The following is a 14069-nucleotide window of genomic DNA, read 5'->3' as shown; positions in this document are numbered from 1 at the left end:
TCAGGTATTCACTAACGCCATTCTTCATCCTGGACTTGTAGAGGCACTCCATTTCTGACTCTTGTTTGCAATTAAAGTGAGGCCACATGATTGTGCTCTGGCCAGGAGAAGAGTTGAAGTCATGTGTGCGGTAAAAAAAAAAAAAAGATAGCTCCATAGAAAAATTTAGAAAGGGGGAAAAAAATGACCAACCAAGCTCTCTTTCCCTTCTGTGGGTATCGTTGAAGACACATTTTGAAGGCTGGCATCATCCTGGGATGAAGGAGAGAGGGAATCCCAAGTCCTGCATCAGTCTGTGATGTGAATGAGAAATAGATGGCATCGTATTAAACCACTGGAATCTGGGGATGTTTGTTATTGCAGCCAGACCTGGCCTTATTCTGTCCTGGCTAACACAGTGGCTGTGAGGCATTGACACAAACTGATGGTGATACCCAATGGATGGCAGTCCTTAGCGAAATCTGTAGCATCTGGAAGGAAATGGAACAAAAACCAATTCCCAATGGTGACCCTACTGTCTTATGGGACAGGAGCAGGGACCTGCAGACCACAGGTACCTGGGGGAAACCTGCTATGGCTGGTGGCATTGCAGAAGCCTACAGTTAGAATGAACTTGTTTACAAGCGTGTGTTCAGTAGCATCCAGAGCACTCCCAGAATACCAGGAGTTGGGCTCCAAAGAAACTTATTGTCCTGTGTCCTGTAGGTTGGGTCGCGAATCAGCATTTCCTTTCTATGAATGTGTTACTACTTATACCTCCAGGACGGTAAGAATGGGAAACATTCTTATTTTTGGTTGTTCTCATCATAATAAAATTTATGATTTTTAAAAGCTCCTATGAATGAAGTCAGTGTATCAATATATAGGTGTTTAAATTATTTTCACTGATGTGTTATGGAGAAACTCTTGTTCTCTTTTGTTTTATCCTTTTGGGGGGGGGGCAAAAAAACTCCACAAACATGGAATCTCTCTGCCTCGTCACTCACAGTGTCCCGGCAGAGGTGGAAGAATTTACCTGCCGGGTGAGTTTAGAAGAAATTAAGTTCCCAGGTATTCTTCTCCTTTCTGTGAGTCAGGCTCCGGAGGAGACTGTAATCTCCCCGTTTCTTCATGCCATACAGCTCAAAAGGCCTGCTGGGTACTAGTGTTTGTTCAGTGCCAAGGTTCCCTTTAGAAAGCACTTCTAGAGATCTGAGTAACACTCTTCCTATATACGCTTGATCAGTACAAAGGTCGTACCAGAGTCCCTCTGATGGGCCTTAACCCTTTATTTAATTTCTCAGATGGTTCTAATTTTAAGCAGAGGAAAGCGGTGCCATTGAATGGGTCTGACTCCAAAAGTAAAATAGCAAGCTGAGAATCCAGTTTATCGTTTTTAATGTCATATATCTGCAATAAGAGGAAGGTATCCTCTCTTTAGGTTGCATTTTAATGACATATAAACTACCGGATAACAATAATATTAAGGAGAGTGAAAAAAAAAACCTGCATTCGATATCAAGAGACATAACTGAGTGTCTAAGGAAGAATGTTTCTACCGAAGACAGCAGAAGTCTCTGATACACGGATTTTGTTGGGAATGCATATTTATCAGGGGCCGATGTAACCCCATGAAAGTGTCATCTTGCTAAAATGCTTAGCAGAAGGAAACAAGAGAGCTTAGAGAGGGATAATAAAGAGCTCTGCTGTGTTGGATTTGACATTAGGGGCAGGAAATGCACTGGGAGATAATTTCTTTGTTGTGGGTCAGCATAACCAATTAAGGGAGAAGAGCTGCAGTAGATCTTTTCATTCAGAGACATGCTGGAAAAAAGGCTGAAAGCATGGAGACTTGAGGTGGGGTAGGGGTAAAAATACATCACACTGGTGTTTCGTGTTGGAGTGGGGCTGCATGTTGCTGAGTCAGCACATGGCAGTTGTCCAACTAATGAAAACTGTTACAGGAATAGAATTTGATTTCTCCTCCTCCGTATTCTGGGTTAAGAGCAAAACAATTAAAAAGATTAATGAATCAGGGACGCTTGAGGATAATTACCCTCATATCTATTCCATAGCTAATAAGTCTTTATTTAGCAGCTTAATGAAAAGTTAAATGGAATTTTCAGAATGGACACATGATGAATGAAGAAAAAATTAATAGATATCAAAAACAAATCCGCAGAAGACTTCTCATTTCCGCTCTGAAATGGAAAGAGCTGTCTAAGACATCACTCCCATCTCACAACAACAAGAAAAACCAGAAGAACTGAAATTTAACAGTTTATCTTGGGCCCATCAGAGAACTGAGTTGACAAGGCAAACCACTGCCCCCAAATCCAGAGAGATACAACCAATATGTGCTTATCTGGAAAAAAAAAATAGCTGATGGAATTGTAAACTTATAAGAACATTTAAGTGTTAATTTTGGCAAAATGCTGGAGGCTGAGTATACAGTAGTAGAATAGGAAGAAACTCTAAGGGGACCTCACTCTTTGGGGAGGCCCTTCTCCAGCTTTGATGGATGTACCTCCAAGGGCTGTATCAAACTGCTACCCGGAAGATTTGAGAAAAGTTCCATGGCTCTGGAAAAAATAGAAGAAGAGTAATTATTGTGACATAGACTCAGTATCTTCAGAAAGAACAAAAAAAAAAAAAAGTATGCTCCAGAGATAAGTGCTTTCCTAGAACTTCATCAAGACTAGGGAGAGTCTTCAACTAAGGAAATAATTTAACAGGATTCAGAAATTTGAAGAAATGTGTTGAGAACATCAAACCAGGGAAGAAAATTGGAGAATGGTAAGAAAAAAAAATGGCAGAAATTTGTGAAGATCACTGTTCCAAGACCCAGGTCCACTAAAAGACTGAGGTCTAATTGGACCACATTCTCCCTCCCCCACACCTTACCACCACACCAACAGGGCATCAGTGTAACAGAAGTGAAGTACAGGAGAACGATCTGGAAGACAGAGACTCTTCTGAGGAGGAGTACTCAGGGAAGTTCCAGGTCTATTTGGAATTAAAAACAAGATCACTAGAGGCATTTGATGCACCTGGCATCCACAGCTACAGCAAACATTTAATATAGTCCAACACTAAACCAGATTAATACAAAAGTTAACGTTAAAACCCTATTTATCTCAGTTTTTATTACCCAATACAACATGTCTTACTTTCAGCAACAAATTATAAAGTAGGTAAAAGATAAGAGATATAAAACCAAGACTCGGAAGAGACAAAACCATCTGAAGAAGCAGGCGGAGATAAGAAGGCACAGATCTCGGAGTTATCAACCAATCAACTTAAAAATATATATATATGATCAGTATGTTAAGGAGTCTAATGGAAAAAGTTGACAGCATGCAAGGAAATATGAAGAATGTAAGCTGAGAGATGGAAAGTAACAAAAGGATCAAAAGAAATGCAAATTAAAAGTACTGTGCACAAATGAAGAATGGTTTCAGTGCACTCATCAGTAGAATCAACATGGCTGAAGAAAAAAAAGTCAGGGAGTTTGAAGATAGTTCAGTAGCAACTTCTCAAATGGAAATGCAAAGAGAACAAAAACCAACCAAACAAACAAGCAAAAAATAGGACAGAATGCAAAATAACTGTGGAACAAAATAAAAAAATATGTCAAATGCATAATTGGAATGTCAGGAGAAGAAAGAGAGAACATTAGCTGATGCTATATTTGAAGGAATAGTGACTGAGAACTTTACAAAATTAATGACAGACCCCAATAGCAGATCAAATTAACGCAGAATACCAAGCAGGATAAACACAAAACAAAATGAAACAACAAAAACCCAAATGCTCACTTAACTCTAGGCGCATCGGAGTCAGACTGCAGAAAACCAAAATACAAGAGAAACTCTTCAAAGATGGCAAAGGGGATAAATAGCCTTACGTAGAGAGAAACAAGTCTAAGCTCATAGTGCACTTCTCATCAGAAAACACAGAAGGAAGAAAACCGTGTTTGCTAGTAATTTTCATGAGTGTGTGTTCAGCTGCCTTGCTGTGTTCCCTCAAGAGTCATATAAGAGTAATATTTTAAAATGCTTACTCTGTATTTAGAAACCTAAAGCTTTTAAAGTATACTTCTGTCTTCAGGACATAACTACCTCTTCGCAGACTTTGCAATCCCCGGACACATGTTTCTATCAAGGGAATCGTGGAGAAACTTGGGCAAGCATTTCTGTTTACACACAGATCAGAATCCTTTTCTAGATGAAAAGCTTTTCTAGAAACCCTTGCCACGCCTGCTCTTTAGCCAGTTGCTACACTGTAACTTTATTAGAAACAATGGTGGATGCAAATGGAGACAGGAAGTTGCAATCATTATCTTCCTGTCTTCTTTATAAGTGTTAGATGGATGACCAGTGAAACGGTTAAATATGTGCTAAAAAGTTTAGTGCCAGATCAAGCCTCAGTCTTTACATGTCCCTTAGGTTAGCTATTCAGAGCTGTCTTCCCAAGAAACAAAACTCTCTGGCATAGTTCTTTTTTACTTTGGCCTGGTCTACGTTTCTCGACAGTGTGTTCTATCCATGAGACATACCTCTTAAAATTAAATTTTATAGAAAAGCAATAAACATTGTTTCAGGACAATTTTGTTAAAAAAAAAAAAAAGGAAGTAAAAACTGAAGTCACCCAATACTTTTGTATTGGAAATGAATCTTTTTTCCATTGGCTTTCTAGACTCTTGCAGCATTCGTGTGTGTGTATGGATCTGGATTTGTGCTTTCCTAAATACATTTATTTATTTATTTATTTATTTATTTATATTTTTATTTATTGATATGCCATAATTTTAAATTTTTTTTTCAACGTTTATTTATTTTTGGGACAGAGAGAGACAGAGCATGAACGGGGGAGGGGCAGAGAGAGAGGGAGACACAGAATCGGAAACAGGCTCCAGGCTCCGAGCCATCAGCCCAGAGCCTGACGCGGGGCTCGAACTCACTGACTGCGAGATCGTGACCTGGCTGAAGTCGGAGGATATGCCATAATTTTAAATGCTTTCTTGGACATTGAATATTTTTAGTACATGTGTTTGATGGCTATAAAATATTACAGTATTTCAATGTAACTTAATTTATACATTACTTTTCAAATCCCTGGCTATTTAACTATTTTCTAATTATTTGCAGTTTTAAACAATACCAGTATTTGTACATAACGTGTCTTTGTGGCCATTAGGACAGAGCAGCACTTATTCCAATGGGATCGATGATTTCTACTTCCCTGACTCATTTGGGAGTCCTTGTTGAAGAGTTACAGCGGGATCTTTAAAAAGGTTTAGAGACAGCTTAATATGTTTGATTGACCTTGAGAAAGTTTTGGCTCTCACAAAGCTGTTTGCTTTGGCAGAATCATGTTTCGTGTCACATTAAAAACCCTTCCCTTTATGTCAATAAACTCCTTAATATAGATATAGAAAGACGCTCTATAACATCAATTATCAATCCCAATAGGTACACTTGTGATATCTGTTTTATCACTTACACTACGAAAGATATGAAAATATTGGCTGAAACTTTATAATTGTACAGTCTTTTGTTCTTTTTAGTTTAAGGTGTAACTTTCAAGTTAGCATTTGAGTGTAAAAATAAAACCACTCTTCTTCATGCATAGTCTTAGCCAAAAGGCCCTAGAGTGATTCATCTATTAATTAATTAATTTTAAAGTAAATCCAAGTAGTTAACATGTAGTGTAATAATGGTTTCAGGAGTAGAAGTTAGTGATTCATCACTTACATATAACACCCAGTGCTCATCCCAACAAGGGCCCTCCTTACTGCCCCTTGCCCATGTAGCCCATCCCCCCCCAATTCTCCTCCAGCAATCCTGTTTGTTCTTTGTATTTAAGTTTCATATGGCTTGCCTCCCTCTATTTTTATCTTATTTTCCTTCCATTCCCTTATGTTCATCTGTTCTGTTTCTTAAATTCCACATATGAACTTAATAGATGTTCAGATTTCTTTTCAAAAAAATCAGCCAATCTTAGGAATATTCATACATTCATCAAATATCACTGATTGTGTATATTAATGTAAATGCCACATTTTAATAAAGCAAAGTTCACCTTGCTCACTGATCTTTCACAAATACTTTTTATTGTTTATGCAAAGACATTTCATTTAAATTGAGGTTAACACATTAGGATAAACTCAGCCAGTCCATTGTAAAACCAGGAAGGGCTGCTATAAAATGTTGACCTTAGTTTAAAGCTATCAGAAGGCAAAGAGCACTGGAGAGTATATGCAAGTGAATTAAATGTAACAAGCATGTGTTTGTTCCTGGACACATCTGTACTTTGTTTGCTGTTTCTACTCAGCATTGTGTGGGATGGAAACACACTTTCCACTTATAAATGGAACAAGAGACTTGACACAATCTCTGTGTGAATTTCAGCCTGGAAGTGTGTTGGTTTCATGTTTTCCATTTCGGCCGACCTTTTCCCTTCCATTAGAACTCTATGGGGTGAATAGTCTGCTTATTTTTATTTTACTGTTTGAGCTTTTGATTTTCAATGAGATCTATTTAAGGCATAACTTTTTTTTTGGTCAAAATTAAAGAATAAGAAGTTTTAATGAGAAAGGAAAGTATAATTATAAGGAATAAAAATTTAACTCAGAGATTCAGGGATTCCAAAATGAAGTAGGAAAGGAAACAAGAGAACATAAACATAAGAAAGAATTCAACAAATCAAAATGACCAGAGGCTTCTTTGAGAGTGTTTAAATATTTTATTGAAAAGAGGTAAGACAGAAATGATAGTATTTGGAGAACCTAACTTATTTATGCGAAGAGTAGAGATCAAATTATTACAAAAATCTCAAAATAAAGAAATCACAAAGTACAGAATTTCGATTATTTCAATGACATTTTATTGCAGTAAGAAGCAGGTTGTTTCCTTGATCTTTATTTGGGAAGTAGATTTAGAGAAGGCTATTAGGGTATTCTTATCACACTTTTTCTATTAACATTTATGGTAATGCAATTTTTTAATGTTTCATTTTTATTTTTGCGAGCGAGTGAAAGAGAGAGAGCACAAGCATGAGTGGCGGGGGGGGGGGCAGCGAGAGGGGGACAGAGGATCCTAGGCAGGTTCCATGCTGACAGCAGTGAACCTGATGTGGGGCTCCAACTCACAAACCGTGAGATCATGACCTGAGCCAAAGTTGGACACTCGACCGACTGACCCACACATCTGCCCCAGTAATGCAATTTTTTAAAAAATTGAAAGCATTGCTGTCTTGTTTGGAAACACAAACATCCATCAAAGTTGGTTTTGTTAAAAAATTTTGTCAGACTCATTCAATGAGAATTGTACTTTTTATGTAGTATAAAGAAATAATTAAATGGCATTATACTATAATATTATATAAACATGTAAGTGTTGCTAATATACAGTGTTTGCTTCATAGAAAGTAGAAGGTAAGATACAAGTTTCAGAGAGCTGTATGCTATGGGTAAACATTTGCATGAAGAATTCTTTTACATGTACAAGATTTCTATGTAAGAATCCATAAATGTGCTCATATGCAAACTTATACACACAAAACTGGTGACAATTGTTGACTTCCAAGTTTAGCTGAAGTAGACAGATAAAAGAGAATTTTTATTTTTACTTTGTATCTTCTTAGGGTCTTGTAATGTTTTAAGGGCAAGCCTTACCTTTTTATAAAATAGATTAATTTTTAAAAGTCTTGCTACCAACAGACTTATTGTGCCTAATTTGCTATCAAAATTGTGGATAAATGTGGAGAAACTTATCTTCTATTGTATCATACCTAACTATATCCTATCAATATTTTTATAAAATAAAATGACTGTTATAAATCAAATTTTCTGATGTGAAGAGTTATATGATCAAAACATATCAAAGACAAATATATTTGCAAAGTGTAGAATCCCCATGAAAGTGATGACTTAGTTATAGTTACAAATGGATTATGGATATTTATTTATTTATTTATTTATTTTTTCAACGTTTATTTTATTTTTGGGACAGAGAGAGACAGAGCATGAACGGGGGAGGGGCATAGAGAGAGGGAGACACAGAATCGGAAACAGGCTCCAGGCTCTGAGCCATCAGCCCAGAGCCCGATGCGGGGCTCGAACTCACGGACCGTGAGATCGTGACCTGGCTGAAGTCGGACGCCCAACCGACTGCGCCACCCAGGCGCCCCTGATTATGGATATTTAAAATGCTACCCATAGGCTATATTTTTGATGACTGATTAATTAATTTGTGTTTTCTATAGGAATGTGAGTTTACTTACGATTTTCCTAGACCCATTGATGAGTCAATAAGCAAATGCTTTATCTAGCTATGAAATAAATCCAAAACATTATACTAGGTTCGGGGGATAAAATGATGAACAGGATGTTCACCCTTAGGAGATTACATTCTTAGAGCAGAGTAGTAAATTAGGAAGCACACCCATAAAAATCTTTAGGTAGGAATCTAGATAGTATGGTAGATGCTTTGATAGCTTATGAAACACAAGGAAAGTATCTGTAACCTGGGTATCAGTGATGAAGGAAGGAAGGCTCTCCAGGTGCAGAGTGATCCTTAGGCATTTCCCCAGGCCTGATTTTTGACTTATGCCCAGCCTGCACAAGCCCAGCAAAAGCTTGCTCACTGCCACCAGATGCATTTTGAGGCATCTTCACTCTTCACAGAAGGAACATGATCCTCAGACTCCAAGAGAGGAACAAGTTATAGTCTCCCCGCCCCCTTTGTTAATGCTGCATTGACATCTTTTGGGATGATTGACCCTTGGATCATCACTGGCTTTAGAAAGTACTCCAGTCTTACTTTGGCCCTGTGATTCCTGAAGATACAACCTCATAACATCAGTGAATTTTCCAAAGTTTGGGCAATTTGGTTTTAGATTGTACCACATGAATCACTTTAAGATCCAATTTAGGCCAAGCTATGTCAAGCTTAAAGCACTTCCTTTTGGTTTTCTTTGTTGAGGACTCAATATTTTAGATATAACTTTTCCCAGGGCTCCTGGAATGTGTTTATGCATATGCATTTGAATTTGAACAAGGCTCAATTAATTTTATAGGAAATAGGAGTGGAGCAACAAGACCTTTCTTAAAATAATGTCTTTCATTGAATGCATTGCATGAACCAGATAGCTTTCTAAACACTTTTCATGTCACAAGGGACTTGTTCGGGAGAACAAGTTTATCTTACAATTGATATGTCTTTGTAGATGACAGAAATGGAACACAGAGGAGTTAAGGATCTTACCTGGAGTCGTACATGCAGACAGCGTTGTTACTGGCATCCAGACTCAGGGCATATGACTGCAGAACCATCCTGCCACCCACTATACCACACTGCCTCTGCTATCTGGGAATCGGACTGTCTTCTGAATGAATCACCCTTCTAGTTTTTCCTCCTGTGAGTATAAAGAAATAAAACTTGGAGGAAAGTGCAATGTGAAAATTGTGTGTCTACCATGTGAAAACACTTTTAAAGAGATATAACAACAACAACAACAAAAACAAAGCATTTAGAAGTACACGAGTAATTGCCTAAAGTAATAGAGAGAAATTTCCTGCCTCTTCTGAAAGTGGAGGGAACAAAGGAGAGGAAAAACACCAACAAATTACATTAACAGCGAGTCGTGACTTGAACTGTGTGCCCCACCTCGAAATCCTGTCGAAGTATAAACACCTAGTGAGTCAGAATGTGACCTTATTTGGAAATAGGGTCATTGTAGATATAATTAGTTAATTTAAAATAAGGTCACTAGAGTGGGCTCGAATCTGATGTGACTGATGTCCTATAGAAAGGGGAAAACTTTTTCACAGGCACAGCTACAGGGAGAATGCCATGTAAATGGGAAGACCATAATCTATAAGATAAGGAGAGACACCTGGAAACAGATCCTTCCTATAGCCCCCAAAAAGAATCAACGTTGCCAACACATCAATTTCAGATTTCTAGTTTCAAAAATTGGGAAACAATGGATTTCTTTTGTTTAAGCATCTCAGTTTGTGATACTTTGTGGTGGCATCCCTAGCAACCTAAAACATAATGCGTAGAATTTCCACCCCATGGTGTGTAAGAAAATAATAGCAATATGTAAGTACAAAGTGAGGTACACCACTTTAAACTTCATTGAAATATTCCAAAATCCTATTATTAGTGTCCATGAGTTTTCCAGAATCTTAAGTCAAATGTTTTAACGTGATGATGGTATTCTTTACGATGTGCAAATTTCATCAAATTTCAGTAGTGTGATGGTTAATTTCATGTGTGAATTTTACTGAGCCATGGGATGCCCAGATTAAATATTATTTCTGCGTATGACTGCGAGGGAGTTTCTAGATGAAATTAGCATTTGAATTTGGGGGATCAGTAAGGTAAATTGCCCTCTCAGATGAGAACATTATCCAATCCACTGAGGGCTTGAGTAGAACAGAGGTAGAGGTAGGAGGAATTCTTCCCTTTATCTTCCTGTTGTCTGCCTGAGCTGAGACCTTGGTCTTCTCCTGACCTTGATTGGGATTTAAACCTGTTGGCTTCTCTTGGCCTTGAACTTGGACTAGAATTACACATCTGACTTTTCTAAGTCTCTGGCTTGCAGACTGCAGCTACTGGGACTTCTCTCTGAGCCTTCATAATCACGTAAACCAATTTTGATAAATCTCTCTCTTCCCTCTACACCCCCCAACCCAGCGTCCTCCACCCAGATATATAGCGTTTCCATTTCTTTGGAGACCCCAACTAATCCAAGTAGTCATTATTGGAATTCATCTAACATTTATATGTATATTGATCAATCCAAAAAATTTTCTCTCATATGGCATAGTGTTTAAAACTTTGACAAGTTTTCAACTAGATTATTTACATTTTATTATTGACTATTAAAAGTTGCTTATATCTTAGATAAAAGACACTTAGCAGATATGATATGCAACTATCTTCTCCCATTTTGTGGATTTTTTCACTTCCTTGATTTTGTCTTTTGAAACACAAAACTTTAATGGTCATGAAGTCTAATTCATCTATTGTTTTTCTTTTCTTGTTGTGCTTTTGGTATTACATCTAAAAAGTCGTTGGCTTACATAAACTACAGAGACTTAGACCTATATTTTCATCATATAGGTCTATGGTTCATTTTGAGTTAACTTTGTGTGTGATGTGAAGTTTCTGTCCAGCTTCATCACTGTGCATGTGGATACCCACTTGTCCCAATATCATTTGTTGAAACGATTTCCCTTTGTTTGGTAACCTTATCAAAAGACAACTAAAAATAAATATACGAGTTTATTTCTAGATCCTAAATCACATTTCATTTATTTATGTATCCATCCATATGCCAATTCTATAATGTCGTGATTAATGTGCCTTTGTAGTAAGTTTGAAATCACGAAATGAAAATCTATCAACTTTGTTCTTTGTCAATATAATTCTGGCTACTCAGGGTCCCTCACATTCCCCATGAATCTGAGTACCCCCTTGTCAATTTCTGAAAAGAGAAGCTTGGATTTAGATAGGGAATGTATTGCAGCTATAGATTAATTTAAGAGTTTTGCCATTTTAATAATAATCTAATATATAATTGTGAGATGTCTTACTGACCATGTTTAATTTTTTTCAGCGATTTCTTTTTTTTTACTTTTTAGTGCAAAAGTCGTTTATTCTTTTATTGAATTGATTCCTAAAGCATATTTTACTTTTTAATGTTATTGAAATAAAATGTTTTCAAGGTCTGTCCATGTTGTAGCATGTATCAGAGCTTCATTCCTTTTTCCTGCTGAATAACGTTTCACTGTATGTACATACCACATTTTCTTTAAACATTTATCTGTTGGTGGACATTTAGGCTGCTTCCAACTTTTGGCCACTGTGAATAATGAACACTGCCATACAAATATCTGTTTGAACCTCTGCTTGCGATTATTTTGGTTGCATACCAGGAGACAAACTGCTGGGCCACATGGTAATTCTACATTTATTTTTTTGAGGAACTGCTAAACTATTTTTTCCATCAGCTGCCCCATTTTACATTCCCATCAGCAGTATCTGGAAGCCCAAATTTCTTTTTTTTGTTTTTTAAACTTTTTAAAATTTTAATTAATTAATTAATTAATTATACTTTAAAGAGAGAGAGCATGAGCAGGGAGGGGGCAGAGGGAGAGAGAGAGAGACAGAGAGAGAGAATCTCAAGCAGAGATTCCATGATCAGCATGGAGCTCGATGTGGGGCTCAGTCCCACAACCCTGGGATCATGACCTGAAGCGAAATCAAGAGTCAGATGCTCAACCTACTGAGCCACCCAGGCGCTGCTGAGAGCTCAAATATTCTACACATTCTCACTAACCCTTGTTATTTTTCTCTTTATTCTAGTCATAGTTATTCTGGAAGATGTGAATAGGTATTTCATTGGGGTTTTCATTTGCACTTCCCTAATGACTAATGATGTTAAGGATCTTTTCATGTGCTTATTAGTTATATATATATATATATATATATATATATATATATATATATATATATTCTTTGGAGAAATATCTATTCAAGTCCTTTACCAATTTTTAAATTTTTTTTTTGGCTGTGTTGTAGTTATTCTTTATATATTCTGAATATGAAACCCTTATTACATATATGATTTGTGTATATTTCCTCCTGTTCTCTAAGTCGTTTTTTTGACTTTCTTGAAACGCAAAGTTTGATATGCATTTTGATATGCAAATTTTTAATTTTGACAAAATTCAGTTTGTATATCTTTTCTTTGGTTGCTCATGCTTTTGGCATCATACCAAACTATGCAATGCCAAATTCAAGATCAAGAAAACTTTTGTTTTTAGATGTTTATTTTTTTTTTATGAAATTTATTGACAAATTGGTTTCCATACAACACCCAGTGCTCATCCCAAAAGGTGCCCTCCTCAATACCCATCACCCACCCTCTCCTCCCTCCCACCCCCCATCAACCCTCAGTTTGTTCTCAGTTTTTAACAGTCTCTTAGGCTTTGGCTCTCTCCCATTCTAACCTCTTTTTTTTTTCCTTCCCCTCCCCCATGGGTTCCTGTTAAGTTTCTCAGGATCCACATAAGAGTGAAACCGTATGGTATCTGTCTTTCTCTGTATGGCTTATTTCACTTAGCATCACACTCTCCAGTTCCATCCACGTTGCTACAAAGGGCATATTTCATTTTTTCTCATTGCCACGTAATATTCCATTGTGTCTATAAACCACAATTTCTTTAGCCATTCATCAGTTGATGGACATTTAGGCTCTTTCCATAATTTGGCTATTGTTGAGAGTGCTGCTATGAACATTGGGGTACAAGTGGCCCTATGCATCAGTACTCCTGTATCCCTTGGATAAATTCCTAGCAGTGCTATTGCTGGGTCATAGGGTAGGTCTATTTTTAATTTTCTGAGGAACCTCCACACTGCTTTCCAGAGCGGCTGCACCAATTTGCATTCCCACCAACAGTGCAAGAGGGTTCCCGTTTTTCCACATCCTCTCCAGCATCTATAGTCTCCTGATTTGTTCATTTTGGCCACTCTGACTGGCGTGAGGTGATACCTGAGTGTGGTTTTGATTTGTATTTCCCTGATAAGGAGTGACGCTGAACATCTTTTCATGAGCCTGTTGGCCATCCGGATGTCTTCTTTAGAGAAGTGTCTATTCATGTTTTCTGCCCATTTCTTCACTGGGTTATTTGTTTTTCGGGTGTGGAGTTTGGTGAGCTCTTTATAGATTTTGGATACTAGCCCTTTGTCCGATATGTCATTTGCAAATATCTTTTCCCATTCCGTTGGTTGCCTTTTAGTTTTGTTGGTTGTTTCCTTTGCTGTGCAGAAGCTTTTTATCTTCATAAGGTCCCAGTAATTCACTTTTGCTTTTTTTTTTTCAACGTTTTTTATTTATTTTTGGGACAGAGAGAGACAGAGCATGAACGGGCGAGGGGCAGAGAGAGAGGGAGACACAGAATCAGAAACAGGCTCCAGGCTCTGAGCCATCAGCCCAGAGCCCGACGCAGGGCTCGAACTCACGGACCGCGAGATCGTGACCTGGCTGAAGTCGGACGCTTAACCGACTGCGCC

This window comes from Prionailurus viverrinus, chromosome C2 (genome assembly GCF_022837055.1).
Source record: "Prionailurus viverrinus isolate Anna chromosome C2, UM_Priviv_1.0, whole genome shotgun sequence".
Lineage (NCBI taxonomy): Eukaryota > Metazoa > Chordata > Mammalia > Carnivora > Felidae > Prionailurus > Prionailurus viverrinus.
Note: the sequence above shows the minus strand (reverse complement) of the source record.